Source organism: Zootermopsis nevadensis, unplaced genomic scaffold (genome assembly GCF_977971745.1).
Source record: "Zootermopsis nevadensis isolate Lab colony 2312 unplaced genomic scaffold, Znev_1.0 Znev_ptg000012l, whole genome shotgun sequence".
Taxonomy (NCBI): Eukaryota; Metazoa; Arthropoda; class Insecta; order Blattodea; family Termopsidae; genus Zootermopsis; species Zootermopsis nevadensis.
In genome coordinates this window covers 9,844,974-9,861,908 of record NW_028259144.1, presented here as the reverse complement: position 1 = coordinate 9,861,908, position 16,935 = coordinate 9,844,974, and the positions used below count along the sequence as shown (strand labels likewise).

The window sequence follows — 16,935 nt, the reverse complement described above, 5'->3', positions numbered from 1 at the left end:
TTATTGTGGAATCACATACACATGGACATTGTGGTCAGAGACCTATCGCTTCATGATAAATAAGGGAAATAAAACCTAAGCATACAAAGAATTAACAGCCTTTAGTGGATTTTGTTTCGACGTCTATATCTGATGTACGAGTACAATACGTATGTCAATTGCACACAATGACGTATCACAAGAAGAGTAAGTTGACGTGCGTATGGATGTTATGAATAAATATTTTATCTCGCATTCGTTTGTGAAAACTAACATCATGGTTATGCGAGAATGACGTTAATTTATGACAACGAAATATGGACAATGACAGACAAATCACCTACAGAGAGTCAGATCACATTACTCAGATATGTGAAAGTTTATTTTCTTTTGAGTACAATGAGAAATGAAGATAGAGGAGAAAAACGTCAGATTTATAACTTAAATGTCAAATTCAACTACGTATAAATCTATAACTGTCACATACAGAACGAATCGACCAAGACCGTTTACCGTCCCAGAGGAGGATCAACGAAATTATGACAAAAAAACAAATTTTGGAGCAAAAAGAGATCGAAATATAATACTTCATAATTGGCTATTATTAGTATTATTACATCTATTCTCCATTTTACAGGGTATTTAGTTCTATGTACCTGAGAAAAATCTTGCCTCTGAGATAGATAATGCAGCAGCTATTTCTAAAATACATGTTGTTTTTTAATACGTTACATGCATTAAACAGATTTCGCTTGTATATTTTATATGAGCGTTTTGTGAATGATGTATGATGTTCGTAGAATGGTTTTCTGAAGTTCCCTAAAGCCGTATCGCACGGGATGTTGGCCAAATATTTTTTGTGACTTTAAGACAGTTCCAGTTGCTCCTACAATAATTTTAATTACTTTTCCGTTAACTTTCCACATTCGTTGTATTTCAAGATCTCCGTTTCCTCCTTAATTACATTTCCTTATTATTATTATTATTATTATTATTATTATAAATTAATTTAATTGAATTATTATTATTTGTCAGTGACTTAATTAGCTGCTCTAAAATTCAGCCTGCTGCATTATGAAACAACAGCACAGCAGGTACATTATATTACAACATGCGAGCGAGCGAACAGGATCTCCGAGCCAAACCAAATATTCATCCAGAAGTAGGTTGCATTCAATTAGCTGTCTTTCTGTTTGAGAACAATTACTTATCATGAAGAGGGCGTGGCGCCACACTGCAGAGACGCTTGGAGCCAACGGGCGCCTCCCAACCGGGAGACATCGGGTTTAGGTAAAGAGGAACTTTGTTTTCTTTGTTTTATACGGAGTGTGAGAGGAGAATCATGATAATGCAACGGAAGAGGAAGTTACCCCTAGTTACATTCAATTAGCAAGGTACCACGACCCACGAAAAACCCATACTAAAGCAATAACGTAATCGAGTTTTTGAGTTCAGTTATTAACAGAATACTGCAATTCGAATTGTAATAAAGAACACTGAATAAAAAGAGACAGGACGGCATTATGTTCAAGAAACGTGGCATGAATTCTTAAAATTTCCTGGCTCGTTTGCAGTTTAATCTCTGATTATGTCGCTACAAACTTTTAAGTAGGTTAAGCGACTTACATGGCGTGTAGCGGAAATGCCTTACTTTACTTATGGTACAGTCTCACGATGATATGAACATAAAAAACAATACATTCCATATAATACGTTACGATTCTATTGACCCCAGAACATTTCAGTGTATCTAAAATTACTACCCTGCCAATTAAGCTAAGACTGGACGTGCCAAATAAAACGGTAAGTTCTGCAGACATATTATGCTTATTAAATATTACGAAACGGTATAGTCTATTGTCCAATATCGTTTTTGATGTCAAAATAGTCCGTGACTGTAGAAAGAAAAATCTCAGGTCCAGTAAATAACATATGATGCCGTGGAAACGTCTTATCAAAGATCCAGTTCATCGTGCACTTTTGTTGATTGTTTCGACATGTGGAAAGTTTGTTAGGAAGACAGGAATTCTTAGATGACTGATAATGAAAAACTTCCATAAAAGCCGGAAAAAGAAGATATTAAATCAAAATACGGGATATGCTGAACAGCTAAATGAAGATGTAACGACATGAAAAGAAGCATAACTTGTTCGGAAAACAGCGAAATGCTTGATAAACCTCCAACTAAGATTCGATTGTTTCGAATTAAAATAGTGTTTTCACGAAATTTATTCAAACTACAAGCAGAAAAGCATATTTATCTGCAACAGACCTATGCATGCATACATGTAATTATATGACACCATTGTTCCCATCGTCAGTATATAACTTTATGGGTTATTATAACCCACGGTTCATTGTTTCGTCCCTTTATAAATTCAAGGGAATTTCTTGCCAGTCGTTGCCCTGCCCGCGTTAAGTTAAATGAACAAAGAACTTCTTACCAGAATTTAAGGAATGTTAGGTACCTATTCTGCATATCTGTGCCAAAGTTCATGGTAAATGCATCATTCTACCCTTTGTTCCCCCACGATAACGAAAGAGTTGACATCTCGTGTTTATTTTATGAACCACTATAATTAGCCTCTTCGATGGGGACAGTTAGAGTTAACAAACCGAGGAACATAAAAATATTTTTAAAAAATGGAATGAACCGTACACCACGCTTCTTCAAATGCACTCAAAGTACCCTGTCGTATGAAATTCGATTTGTGTCGCCTATTAATTTAAATGTTCTGGTAACCACGTGCCACTGACATCTGTGAATTTTAATTTAATTTTCGTTTACTAATAATTGTATATGCCGACTCTGTGCTCACTGATGTTCATAAGCTTACAAATTTCATAGATAATCGTGTCACAGAATCATCAACGATGCGCAAAATGTGTCGTAAATTACTTCTAAGAGCTTTCAATGCCCATTAAAGATGCAAGAGTTTTAGTTTCTTATTGTAAAAATAAATAGGCTGCACTCAACAACTAAAGTCGATTACTAAGGACGATTTAATATTTTAATGACATGGCCGATGATCTCTCCTGGTTATGGCATAACGGTTACCAATAAGTTAACTTATTTAAGAGTAATTTCATGTACCCTGTTTAATTACCAATATCCTTAATCATAACCATCAGCTATCAACGCCTTAATCACATAGTAACATGCCAATAATTGTACCTTAAAAATATTATTTAATTTCACAATACTCTCGTTTCAAAAGAACTAAAAACTAATATGATCTGCTGAACTAGAAAATATTTTACGTCAGTTTAATTCTAACTTACATGTACAAAACTCTATTTTTAACATTTCTCTTCATGAATTAGTTTGAACAGTAAACATTATTCGTTGCTTCGTGTTGAAGTTGCGCAAGTTACAAATGACTATCAACACAGTAGATTTCGCAAAGCAGTTTTAAATTTTTCAGTTAGGTTCATATCGTATACATTACTCAATCTATGATTTGATGTGTCATATTTATTTTCGATGTTGTAATTCTGATATCAGTAAATTTTATTAAGGTGATCAAATCAAATAGGATAACATGGGCAAAACATTTTACACACTCGGGCACATGAAAACTATATGCAGAAGTTTGATACGAAGACTCAGGAAACCAAAAAGCGCTGCAGAAGTTACTCAGACTCGATTTTAATGCAGAATTATTCACACCACGTAACAGCTAGGGAATACGTGTCTTGTAATTCGTCATTCATTCTCCACATTGAAAGCTGAAATGTTTTATATTGTTAAAAACATAATATTTTAAATAATAAACAATATGGATTTATAGTTCGATCAATTTCTTCTAGATATATCGATTAAGTTCGATTTAAAACTCATGTAAAAGTAGGGTTTATGACAGACAGAAGCCAAGATTGAACTACGTCGACCTCTGGAAAGTTTTTAAATCTTCTACCAGACTACACGGCGCAACAACCCGGAAGGCATCCATCTTCGGGTTCACCGTCGTGAAAACCTCAAATCCCACATACTTACGCCCCACTCATTTCATGTTTGTTTTCCTTGCCTAAATGTGTAGTGACTGCACTTTAAAATTGCACCCAAGTATAAAGCATCGTATTCTACCTCAATGAACAATACACATGCATATGCATGTTCAGAAAACACAGAGGAAGTGTTCGTCTTTGTTCTGAATACATGCATTAATCCCCTTGACCTTATTCCGAAATGCACGCAACAGTTTCCTTCGTGCTACTGCCGATGGCACTTAAAAAAACACCAAGTTCCGTGAGCTTCTTAAATTGTTTTGCTAGAATTGTTTTCCTTTGACAAGCCAAACAATAAATCGATAGGACGTCAGATCCAGAGATCTGGGTAAACACAATCCCTTAGAAATGAACCAAACTTGGTGAAATTCCACAGGATATGTACTGGGTACGAATTCAAATGGACCGCTGTGCAAATGTCTTATAAAAACTTCATCACCCACACAATATCTACTAATCGTTACCCCACAAAATATTAAAATTGTCGTGATTATGTATCAATATCGAAGACGAATAGGACAGTGGAGATGTAACTTCTCGCACTCGGCACTAGATGGAAGTGAGTGGTCCAGTTGATGCTCGGTACCAATTGGACAAATAACTGTATAAGTTCCAAAGCCGGCTTGGACGCGGTGACAAAGGGAATAGCTAGTGCCACTGCCCGAAATACATTTTCGGTACTCCACAATGCAGCCATTCGTTTCGCTGAGTGAACTATCTGACCGATAAAAAAATTTGACAGTGGAACCACGGTTCCGGAGAATCTGACGTAAATACGTCTCTGTGATGTAATGAAATGAAATGTAATGTAATAATTCTTATATAAGATAAGTACTTGTGATATTCTAAAAAGTTTTTTACAGCACAAAATTTTCTTGTCTACGACGCACTTCTTCTACAAGCGATTCACAGCTCAGCTCTTTCCTCAATAACGAACTCGGATTGTTGACGGCAGTAATGAAACACAACAATGTCGAGTAAACAGATGACGTTTCCTAGATAACATAACAATGCATACAAGATGACCATTGTTGTCGGTCCATATTTACACAATGTTGATATTGATCTTTCACATTTTCGTTACACACCTTCGTTACGCCTTTTTGCCGAATGACCCTTCCGTATAGACGTATTTACGTCAAAAACTATCAGAAGATACAGCGTCAAAGTATGTGATAATTTACTTGTATTATATAACACTACATCACGCTTGTAACGCAGCTAAATAAGGTAGTACCAAGAAACAGATTACGAAGCTTTAAATACACAGCCCTCGCTTAGTCCCAATGGTGGCAGTACGCCTGTGATACAACGTTCTTCCAAAAGCGTATACCACAAATGTAACATTTAAATAAGTTGGTTTAATGGACTTCACTATTTTAAACGGTGCACTGCGAAGGTAAAATCACCATTAACTCGGCGAACCATTAAATGAAGTTTGATTTATGTAGACAATAAATATAATTAAAAATTACAATATTTCAGAATGCTGTTTCACCGCCGGTATTATGGTTTTCTTTTAATATTCTACGTCGAAAATGATTGTTTCAAAACTGATGAAGAATATTATTCATTACTAGCTGAAAAAGTCTGCATTAATCGAAGAGTCACTGTTTTAGTTTGTTCATCCATTATCCATTTTCTTCTTCTCGTCTCCCCCTGTTTGCTCCCCTATTTCCATTCTTGTCTCTTCCAAATTATTACAATACAAAGTATCAGCCTTTTGCATACTAAAAGCTGCCTAAAGAAAATCGCTTGTAAAATAGCGGCATTTGTTAGATCTTTCATATCTCCGTGAGTGCAGCGAGGACACAGATATCAGACTATTTTATAGAATGTAGATTTATGATTCACTTAACTACGTAGTTAACAAATCCAGATTATGTAGCGTCGAATGCTAGACTATCAGAAGTTAATCAATTTGAACGAATGTACAGCGAACCGATCGTGGCCTGGTTTAGCATACCATTTGTCTGAATTATGAAAAATCTATCAGAATAGTTGAAAGTAGGGTAAAAATATGAGTTCGGCACCTCCGTAACACGAAAGAGGAATGCTATCCAGAAAAAACAGTTGAAAGACAATGAAACATTTCTTTAACAAACACAATATATTTCTAAAATCATGTTTGTTTAAGTATTAGTTTACTGACTTTACAGAGGGACTTGCCACCTCCATCATCAGGGCGATCTACCAGACTACACAATGCAACAATCCAGACATCATCCATCTTTATACTTGCCACCACGAGAACCTGAAATCTCACCTTTTACAGGCTTCTTCTAAGGTTCAAATCAGAAGATAGATAGAAACGTATCACAATAGTAAAAGTAAAGTAGCTCCTACTCATTCTTGACCTCGGCACTAGATGGGGGTGAGTGGTCAGCATCACGCCCCGGCCGGCTTTACCCCCGGGAAAGGACCCCGGTACCCATTGTGGAGGAGGCTGGGTGGGCCCCAGAGCCGGTCTAGACGCAGAGGCTAGAGGAAAAATCCTCTCCCCCCCCCCCTCTTCGGGGATCGAATCCCGGTCGTTCAGCCCATAGCTAGTCACTATACTGACTGAGCTATCCCGGCTCATCATATCACAATAGTAGTAGTATAAAATATGTAAAGAGTTAAAATAAATATACGATCTTACGAACCGTTGTGCATTAAAACAAAACTTTCTCCAAAGAGAAGACTACGTGGGAGCAGTGAAGGCGAGATTTTAAATTATTATAATTGTGTAACCTACTTGAAACTAATATCGTAAAACTACCCGAAGCGATTCCAGAGAACTGTGAAACTCGTCAGAGAGGAGAGAAATACCAAAGGTTCGTGCAATCTCCTGTGGGCTTACCTTGTTCTGGGCTAAGCTTATTCTGAGGCCGTAGACCCTGCTCTCCTTCTGTCGAGGGCAGGCTTAGCTGCTTACATCCGCTGACTTACACAGCATTGTTTGCGCCACAGAATGGTAAAGAACAACGTTACCGAAGTCACAGTACTGGAGTATCCACCGGCTTTGTAAAGAACAAGACTAATTAAAATATAATACGTTGCGAAGCCTCGTGAAAACAGAGAAGGGGTAGACACAGATGAGCTTCATAATGCGTACTCTTAAGCAGATATTGTTAAGACAATCTACTCAAGAAGGATAAGAAGGACGGGAAATTTTATTCATTAAGGCAAGAGATCTATTAGAAAACCTCAGCGTCTGTATGAAAATAATATTAAAACGTATTTTAAAAAGCTAGGACTTCAGGGAGGGGACTGATTAAACTGGCTCAAAATACAGTCTATTAGTATATTATTTTAAAAAACACCTCAGGGCCCATGAAGGGCGAGGGATTTTTTGACTAGCTGGGAGATTACAAGCTTTTTAAGGACGACTCCATACATGTTCGTTAGAGCACGCCACCGGACCACATTCTTAGTCAGATTAATGCAGTCCACACCCTCACATTGTACTGGACATTCTAATCTACGAGTGCACCGAAGATTTTGAGACGTTTATTTTGTTAAATATTCAAGTAATCGAAAAAATTTCGAGTAATATTCGCGAGCCTTAAAAAATGTTACACATCCGCATGTAGTCTACGTGTGAAAATTTATTTTCGCAAAGTCTTAAATAATATTATTCACTTTTAAAATTTCTAATTCTGGGAAGTGTGAAGTTGAATTTTTGATACACCTTGTATTGTCATGTTACTATATTCTGATTTTCATCATTGTAGAATGTAGGCCTATACGCAGGTTTTCAAGGCACATTTATTGTCCTCTAGTTAACTAAGTTTAAAGGATTCATTCTGATATTTTGGGGCTTATATTTCACGTCGGACTCGATGTTGAGGATTTTCAGCCTAGTATATGCACAAGTGAAGAAAGGTTGATAAGTAAAACACAACATTTAAAACTAACATTGGCGCTTTATAATATAAACTGTGATGTGTATGAATAAAATTGATAGATCTTTATCAACCTATGCACATATTTATGGAATCAACCGGACTATGACAATTATTTTACATCACTATTGCACATATGAATTTATACGCAGTGAGCTCTATAATTGTGATCAGTTTTGAATGAATAAATCTGACTCTTATTGAGTTACAAGCCACACTTGGTTCTAAATATCATTTTCTTTCAAATATTTATCTTAACACAAATAAAAACTTTGGCTTTTAAAGCATAAGCATATTTTTTTATTTTACGGTAGCCAAGCATTTTTGCTAAACTCTATCTCAAATTCAAAAGGTCCCTGTTGGGCTAAAGTTTCTGACCAAGACTTGTTGTCTTTTTTGGGTTTTTTTTTTCCAGCGCTCTATCAGAAAATGTTTGCTCTGGGCCAGCACTGGACTTTTTCGAAATATTACTTCCAGTCGTAACTCGTAGTTACTACATTTATGTTCCCATCAACTGTCTCCAGTTCGCTGTCTGCACGCTTTACCACTCAACCAGTGAGCACAAATATTGTGTAAACCGCCCATCCGCCCTTTCAATCCCTACATTTAATTCTGGCTTCTTCATTTCCGTTTCGTTCAACAACGGTCCTTCGTCTTCTCGGGTTATACAGCGTTCAGTAAGCCACATCAATCGATTTTAACGTAATGACGTAGGATGGACGAGTCACATTTGCTGGTCTAGAGGTAATATATAGCCCTATATACATTAGGTCACATAGGTTCAATTCTACTTACATATTCTGTCACAAGCACAAGAAGTAATTGCACTAAGCAAATTAAACTTCTTATAACATATATGACCTAAATTTATGAGATACCCATTTCGAACTTTGGCCTCATAACCTGTCAAATGGTTTCCAAAGTTATCTCATTTAAAAGGATGGGGCTTAAAATATGTTATTAGTGTTTCTTATATTTTTCCGCCCCCCTCAATCCGCCGTTTATTATACCTGTCTCCATACAACATAGTACTTGAGAAGCTGATAGTCACTCTCCGGGTCAAGAAATTCCCTGTGTTTTAAGAAATTTAAATATAAATTTCTGCGCTCACAGCAGCCCGTCAAACATCTGTCCTAGGCTAGATAAATCCAGCCTACACCCTCCTACTCTGACACTTCTTTCAGACCCAAATCCTCCCTTCCTTTCAGAGATAATATTACAATATCTTATTTAGTAATATTATATTCGCTGTTCTCAAGGCGAAAATGGCTGTCTTGTGGTACGTGACAGCTTTTAGTCTAGTAGATACTGACAGACACTACTGGTAGACACTAACCAACGTTTCAGAGTAGTTTAATATTTCATAATCAAGGCGATAAACAGACTTATCAAAGACGTCAGTCAATATCTAAAAGAGTACATGGTGCAACATGCCAGAACACAGACATCTCATTTATACGTATTTCTCGTCTACTTCATGACCGCAAGCATAAACAGCCTGTACAACATTGGGTTTTCATACTAAAACTTACGCATTTGTTGCAGCATCGTTAAATAACACAATAAACTCCAGTTGCAAGAACTTTGAAAATACCACAGCGCCATCCTGACCTTTTTAAAGTCTGTATGCTGAGTAGAGCAGAGGACAGAACTGCTGGCGACTTTCTGAACCCGAGGTAATCCAAACAATACCGCACGAGCAACTCTGATGAGATTATGAAACAGCCACACAATTTGTCTTCTGCGAAAGGATATTCTCCGTCATGTACACAATCCCCCAAGACATTGTTAAATTGTTCAAGGAACGTGTGTGTTGAGACCAACCGCCCGTCTGGTTGACACGCGAACGCAAACCGGCACGTCATTTTCTTGAGTTTAAATCCACTGACATGTGCGGGTCTACACACCCTGGTGACATCCTTACTCGTTTTGAACCATTTGACTCCTGCTGTCAACTTGCGTAAGACAAAACTGTTGTCCTTCTGAAGTATATTATTATTATTATTATTACTATTATAAATTAATTGAATTGGATTGAATTATTCCATCTATTCACCACTTTATAAGGTATTTACTTCTATATACCCGAGACAGACCTTGTCCATAATGTACATAGTGCAGCAGCTATTTCCGAAATACATTTTGCTTTTAATACGTGTTATATGCATTAAACAGATTTCACGTGAGGAATTATATATTTTACATGAGCGTCTTTCGAATGATGCATGATGTTCCTAAAATGGCAGTTTTCTGCAGTTCCCTGATGTCGTGTTCGCCCGGAATGTTGGCCAAATATTTTCTGAGTGACTTTAAGACAGTTCCTGTTGCCCCTATAACTACTGGAATTATTTTTGCTTGAACCTTCCACATTCTCTGTATTTCAATGAGAAGGTCCTTGTATTTCAAGACCTTCTCCGCTTCCTTCTTAATCACATTATAAATAAATAAATAAATAAATTGAATTATTCTATCTATTCACTATGTACCTGAGACAAACCTTGCCCCTGAGGTACACAGTGAATCAGCTATTTCTGAAATACATTTTGTTTATTAATACGTGTTATATGCGTTAAACAGATTTCGCGTGAGGAATTATATATTTACATGAGCGTCTTACGACTGATGTATGATGTTCCTAGAATGACGGTTTTCTGAAGTTCCCTAACGTCGTGTTCGCCAGGGATGTTAGCCAAATATTTTTTGAGTGACTTGGAGACAGTTCCAGCTGCTCCTATAATTATTAGAATTACTTTTGTTTTTATTTCAATTATTAATAATAATGTCACAGAGTTTAAGATCCTGAAACGATGTGTTTTGTGTTTTGTTTTCAAAACAAGGTTTTGAAGGAGTGATATTAATTTCTCTTTCCCGGCTGGGAAGTGATGTGACACACACACGTTATATCGTTTGAACAGGTAGACCTATGTGGTTCCGATCTGTAAAAGCATATAAAAATATTTATAAAAAATTCTGTCATCAGTTAAAATGATCATTTAAATCTGAGAGATAGCGTATAAATTTCATACGTAAAATTGTAGGGGCATTCTTAGCCCAAATAAAGGCCTGCTTTCAATAAAATTTGCCAAGGCTGCCTTAAAACAATGACACGAGGAAGGGAAATGCTACAGTTCGCATAAAAATGTTGTATTTGTACAAATGTTATGACGTAATTGACTACTAAATATGTACAGAAGGGCCGGAACGTAGTATAACCCAGAACTGTGCAAGATTACTGAGTATATTCGTTAGCCTCTTATACCTACGGTAATATTATGCGCGTTCCTTTATACCAGCAATTTAGATAAGCTTTCGGCAGTTCGTGTCACGAAAATGGATTTCTTTACATAGACACTGCCTTGTCCGCACACAACCAAGCCGTTGTAGAAACACCGGATGCCATATTCGAGCTATGAATGAATTCTAAAACAGTTAGCTGGAAATAGCATTTCCTAATTATTGTAATTACACGAAATGCTTTCTGTACGTGCACAGTCCTGCTGCAAATTAATGTTATCTGCAGAATATGCTTGCACTTAGATTACATTTGTGTGAGTTTATGATTAATTAATTAGATTATGCGCTTCCTTTAGCCTGTATCTTATTATCTGACGAAATTAAACGACTGGAAACTGCTGAAGCCATAATGAGACACTTTGCATGAAAACTACCGAAGTAGATGAAATATTTAGTAGTGGAAATTAAGTAAAAATATAATAATAAATTGTGTAATTGCTAGTTCATAAATTCAATAACTTTTACACAAAATTTCAAGCACCTGAACGAAAGTATAAAGCACAAGTCCTTTGTTACAATTTTACGAGACTTTCTGGAAGTTTTAATGGTGTTTATTTTCTCAGAATTTTCATGGTCGTTAGGAATGGGATATGTTTTATAAAGTTAAAAGAGTAAACGGGTGAATGTATGAAGTAAACATTTACTTTCTGAATGTGTTTTTCGTGACAATGCATGAGCTTGTGTCACGGACCTGGACGATTAGGCCTACTTACCCAGACACAAATATATTATTACACGTCCAAAGTTACCACTGTAAATGTACAGTAGATTCGTTATTTTATACCTCTCTGTATTTTATTGAATATTCAAGTAATTTAAAAACAATTGAAATATAACGATGTATGAGGGGAACTTCTACCAGGCAACACGGCGCAACAACCTCGAAAACAGCCATCTTCAGACTCCGCGAAAACTTCAAATCCTACAAGAAGAAGCTTCTGTTGAAGTCTTGCGATACAATGTTTCAGTGAAAATGAATGCGAACAATTTGTAATTTTTAGGCCAAAGCCATTCAGGCTTGCCTTCAAAGCTTGGGCGACATGTACGTATAAAATTCGGTTAGGACCACAATTTTCAATATAATTTGTGTCATGGGCGATATACAGCAGTAAGAACAGGGATGGATTTTTTTTTGGGGGGGGGGATCTTCGTACTGAAGCTTATACAATAAATTCACACTTACTATAATAGTAACCTTCATAAATAGAATGTGAAAAGTAGTTCTGTGAAAGTATAGGACACCTTCATCTTCACCAGGATCCACAAAACAAATTAATCTTGTTAAACTGCCTAACCGTCCACCTCGCACTGACACGCGCTAGATTTCCCGGATGGTAAGGGTTGGTTTTAATCAAATATGAGGGTAATTTTTGATGATATGATGATATGGTGGCTCAGGTAAGATTAGTCTTATGTCAATGAATATAGGTGTGGTGACACAATTTGCGGAGCGGATTTGAAATTACATAAATATTCAGCTGAATGTACGAATATGCAATTAATTTTAATTACTGACAAATTTACGGTAAACTAGTTACATCTTAAACTAAGCAGGCACTTTAATATTGATTAACCTGATTAACGATCAAATAATTCAGACAAAGTGATGGATGTTAAAAACACTTAAAGTTATTTAAACGAATTCTTGGAACAAAGAAATTTAGATTTGAGCTGTTACGAAACACAATCGCGCTCTCCAAAATGTCTAGACAAAGTGAATCCCGAACAACGTCCACTCGCACACGGGGTGGAGATGGTAGCCAGCCTCGAAACATTGAATTTGGACCGATGTTCCCACAGGTCCAGTACTTTATCATTCGAATGAAGTGGGTTTACCGCCGGAAGCTACTTCAAACTCATTGGCTGGTCATGGCGACATGACCTGATTTCTAATACTCGAATTTTGACAACTGTAAACAGTAAAAGTGAAGGGTCATAAACGCCTTCTTCACTGAATTCACGAATTAAGACGCCTTCCAGTTGATTCTCGACAATCATTTGTCAAATACTAGCAAATTTTATACACACGTGATGAAATTCTAACATACTTTAAATCATAAATTTTGATTAAGAAAGCTGCTGTACAATATAAAAGCCTACCTTAAGCCCCTTCGCTAGTACACAAACTGGAGTAGGCGCCGAAGACCAGTTTCGACAATTTCGGATACGCTGTTCGGAATCAAACCCAGTACACGCAGGTGCAGTTCTTTGAAAACCCTGCTAATTAGTCTATTGCTTACTTTCTGGTTGTGGGCAGCCTCTTCTACGATACACTATATGCAGTAATAAAATCACTACTTTATTCTCTTGTCCTACACGACGTATATATTATTTGTTGAATTTCATGCCGAAACACGTCAACACTGATAGGTCTATTGTTCTACGCAATAAAAACCATTACTATAAATAGTTATATGTCTGATTATATCAATACGCAAAATGTTTTTTTCGAGTATCTTACTCAACCTCCACGAATCTAAATCTTGCGGTAGGGGGCAGAGCGCTGTGTTCGTTATCGCAGTTTGGGGAATCCCTCCCCATTCTTATCCAGTAAGAACGTTCCAGTAGTGCCGGTCTACACTGAGCTGTGAGATTGTATTCAGATATGACCTTTTGATGGATTTACTACATATTGCAAAAATGCGATGATCACTATTTTTTTGATTTCCCACTGCGAACAACTTTGTTCGGCATGTTAATATACCGTTTCGTATTCAAGTCACTCATTCGCGTTATTTTGGACAATACTGTGACTGAAAAGTAACGGCACGCATAGCAGAAAATGTTTGACTTTGCAGAGAGGAAATAAATTTATCCGAAGATCACGATTGTAAGTGGAATCTCAACTTTCATTTCCTAAGTTTCAGATCGGCTGGCCGCGCTGTGCATAATTCTAAGCTTTTATAATAAACATGGAGCTGTCTTAATATAACTTTCATTTATAATAAGATTTTTCCGCTGGAACGTTAACGTTCCACCCCAAAATACATCGTAAAATAATAAATGAAAATTAACGTGACAAATAATTCATCCACACAGATATCCTACTTGATACGCAAAAAATTTCGCGACATTAATCGAAAACAGTCACGGGAATAAATTTACTGTTGATGATATTTTAATGTGCCTTTAGATTTTGAATCGGCTGGGATTTAATATGACAGGATTTGTCACATGATGTAGACATAGCGAGAGTGTCACGGTCCATTTGTCAGAATCGCTACAAACCGAACAGAAATTTGGTTTAGGCGCGTTACTTACTGCACGTATCGCTTTGAAGTAACTCTGCATCTCACGGATATACTTAATTAAACACTCCTAATAATTAGACAGAAAAATTAAAAATCAGATAAACTGTAAACATTTCTGAATTTTAAAATTATATTTAAACAAATAAAAATGAAGAACTCTATCAATAATCGAATATATTATCTAAAACGATTAGTGAGAAGAATTGTAACAGCTGTACATAATTTTAGATAAGACCTGAAATCTCACATCAGCCTCAGTTAAGATCGAGAAATGAGAAGCGGGTATGAAAGTGTAAAAAAAATCCACAGAGCATTTTGAAGCTAAAAACATAATGCACAAAAACAAAGAAAATGACAGTAAATAATAAATTGTCCTACACCTGTTAAGTCTGAAAATACTTGATAAAGTTTTGGCTGATCTAACGTCTGAAGACAGCAGGTTACTGAATAAGACGGTAAAGAAACTGTTCTAAATTAAATTTTACTGGTGAAGTTATGCTGAAGTTTTGATAATGAAATAGTGTTGCTAAGCAAACTGCTGAATGTAGCTTTAAATTCAGCATTCGTAAATAAGATCATACTGAAACCAGCTAGATTCATCTGTATGACAACAGGGACCAGAGGTGAGCCTTTTTTAACACAGAGCACGAAGATGGTTATCTTTGGGTTATAGAGTTTTTTAAAGAGGTTTAGCAACGTCCCAGAGGTCCTTGTTGCCTCGAAAATAAAGGCGACAACGATCAGCCTTTGTGTTCCATGGGAAAGAAGAAATTTCTAAATATCTAAGAGACAGTCAGCTTCTCAAGAAAACTGTAATATGAAAAGTATCGGCGATTATCGCGGCATTATAGTTTAGCATTATTGGATTAAAGTACTATATATATTTAGCACTAACATGAAGTTCGAGGTTAATGAGTAGCAGCCACTCTTGTTGGGTGTACGCTGGAGACTTCTCACATCTCCTGCGGTGAAACGGACGGTTGAAGAACAACACCTGTAGCATGTCAAAACGCTAGCAACTCGTCACACGGACTTCAGTACATTTAACAAGTTTCTTTTGTCTCTTTGTCCAATATCATGCACACTAACTGATAAATTTGCATGTATCACAGTATAAGCAACATGAAATTTTAAAACAACCTTATCTCTGGAGCGTTTGTGGTTCTCACGGCGATAAGTATGAACGTAGTACCTTGAACATGTAAGTAGGAAGTACCTGTGAATGTTCAGTAAACTTTTACCAGACTATGCGGGGCTACAACCCATAAGACAGTCATCTTCACCTGTCAACTCTGTTTCTAGATTCTTAACTACAGATTTAATGCAATTCACAAACTCTGTGATATACATGTATAATCGATTCTCGTTCTACATTCTGAGAAGTATATAACTCCATTATGCCCGCTCACTGTGTTTAAGATAAAATGAAGTTTGAAAATAATAAATATTCCATCTGTATTTCCTTGTTCAACGTCCGCTAGAAAGTAGATTCTTCCTTCTAAAGAGAATTTCGAATGCTTTAACATATCCATCTCTTCAGAAGTCGAGAAAACTTCTAACTCTATTTCCTTCGCAACCAGAAAGAACTTAGGACCAAACCAATATTGATTTCTTCGTAGCATTAACTTTATCCACTTCTACTACCAGATAAGGTAGTTCCCTGAAAATCATTTCATTTGGCATGTGTTCTTTAGAAAGCATATAAATAAATACGCAATGGGAATTTCGATTGGCCGTCAGTCTGTCCCCATGTTTAGTTTCCGTATTGGTGGCTATACACCAAGAGTTCTTGGCAAAATTAAATTCTTATTTGTACCCATCACAAGCAAACAAAACGCACATTAAGCTCCAATCGAACTCAGGGATATGCTCAGACTCGTTTCGTTGTACACAGACATCATTAATATCTGTAATTTTCTTTTTACACATTTTCGACAGACTCACTGCTAATATTCAACGAAATTCGAAGAAAGAATATTTCTCACTCAAAACAGTGAATAACTTTGTAACAATGGACCTGTGTATCAATAACTAACATCCATAAAACATTCTTTTAAATTATTTTATTATAAACTGTCAATGTTACACATTTAAGCGGACAATAGTTTTGACAATTAAAATTTCGATGAACACAATCTATTGAATTTCAATATATATACAGATCGTGGTTTAATTTTCACGTCTTATAAAGAATGTATTACAAATAATAGAATATAAAATCAAAAATGTTTTCAAGAACAACGAAATAACGTTTGTAAGCCAATAGAACTCGAAGTTCATCACAAATCAAGACGAGTCTATTAGTTTAATTGCTATCGTATCTCGACGTCAGTTCCGGTTCTGTGGCAGCAAGACGCAGCGCCCGCATAGCGCCGATGGCCAAAGGAAATTACAGAGATACCACAGAAATTGTGCTCTACCGTAGATTTGGCGAGTTATCATTTTGTAACACATACAGCTGCCGTCCAAATTATCACTAATATACGCAAACTAAAATAAGTTATGTTCATTTATTG

The 16,935-nt window shown here is 36.4% G+C and overlaps 1 protein-coding gene and 1 long non-coding RNA gene across 4 annotated transcripts in view; both read right to left on the bottom strand.

The window, feature by feature from the left end:
* LOC110827656 (cell adhesion molecule 1) overlaps positions 1–16,935 on the bottom strand; it is a 474,923-nt gene that overhangs the window by 311,492 nt on the left and 146,496 nt on the right. The gene's annotated exons all lie outside the window — the stretch shown is intronic.
* Positions 3,435–4,907, bottom strand: LOC110827662 (uncharacterized). The gene is made up of 2 exons (XR_002542441.2): positions 4,823–4,907; positions 3,435–3,708 (listed from the first exon to the last, which is right to left on the bottom strand). It is a non-coding gene; the product is annotated as an uncharacterized LOC110827662 (long non-coding RNA).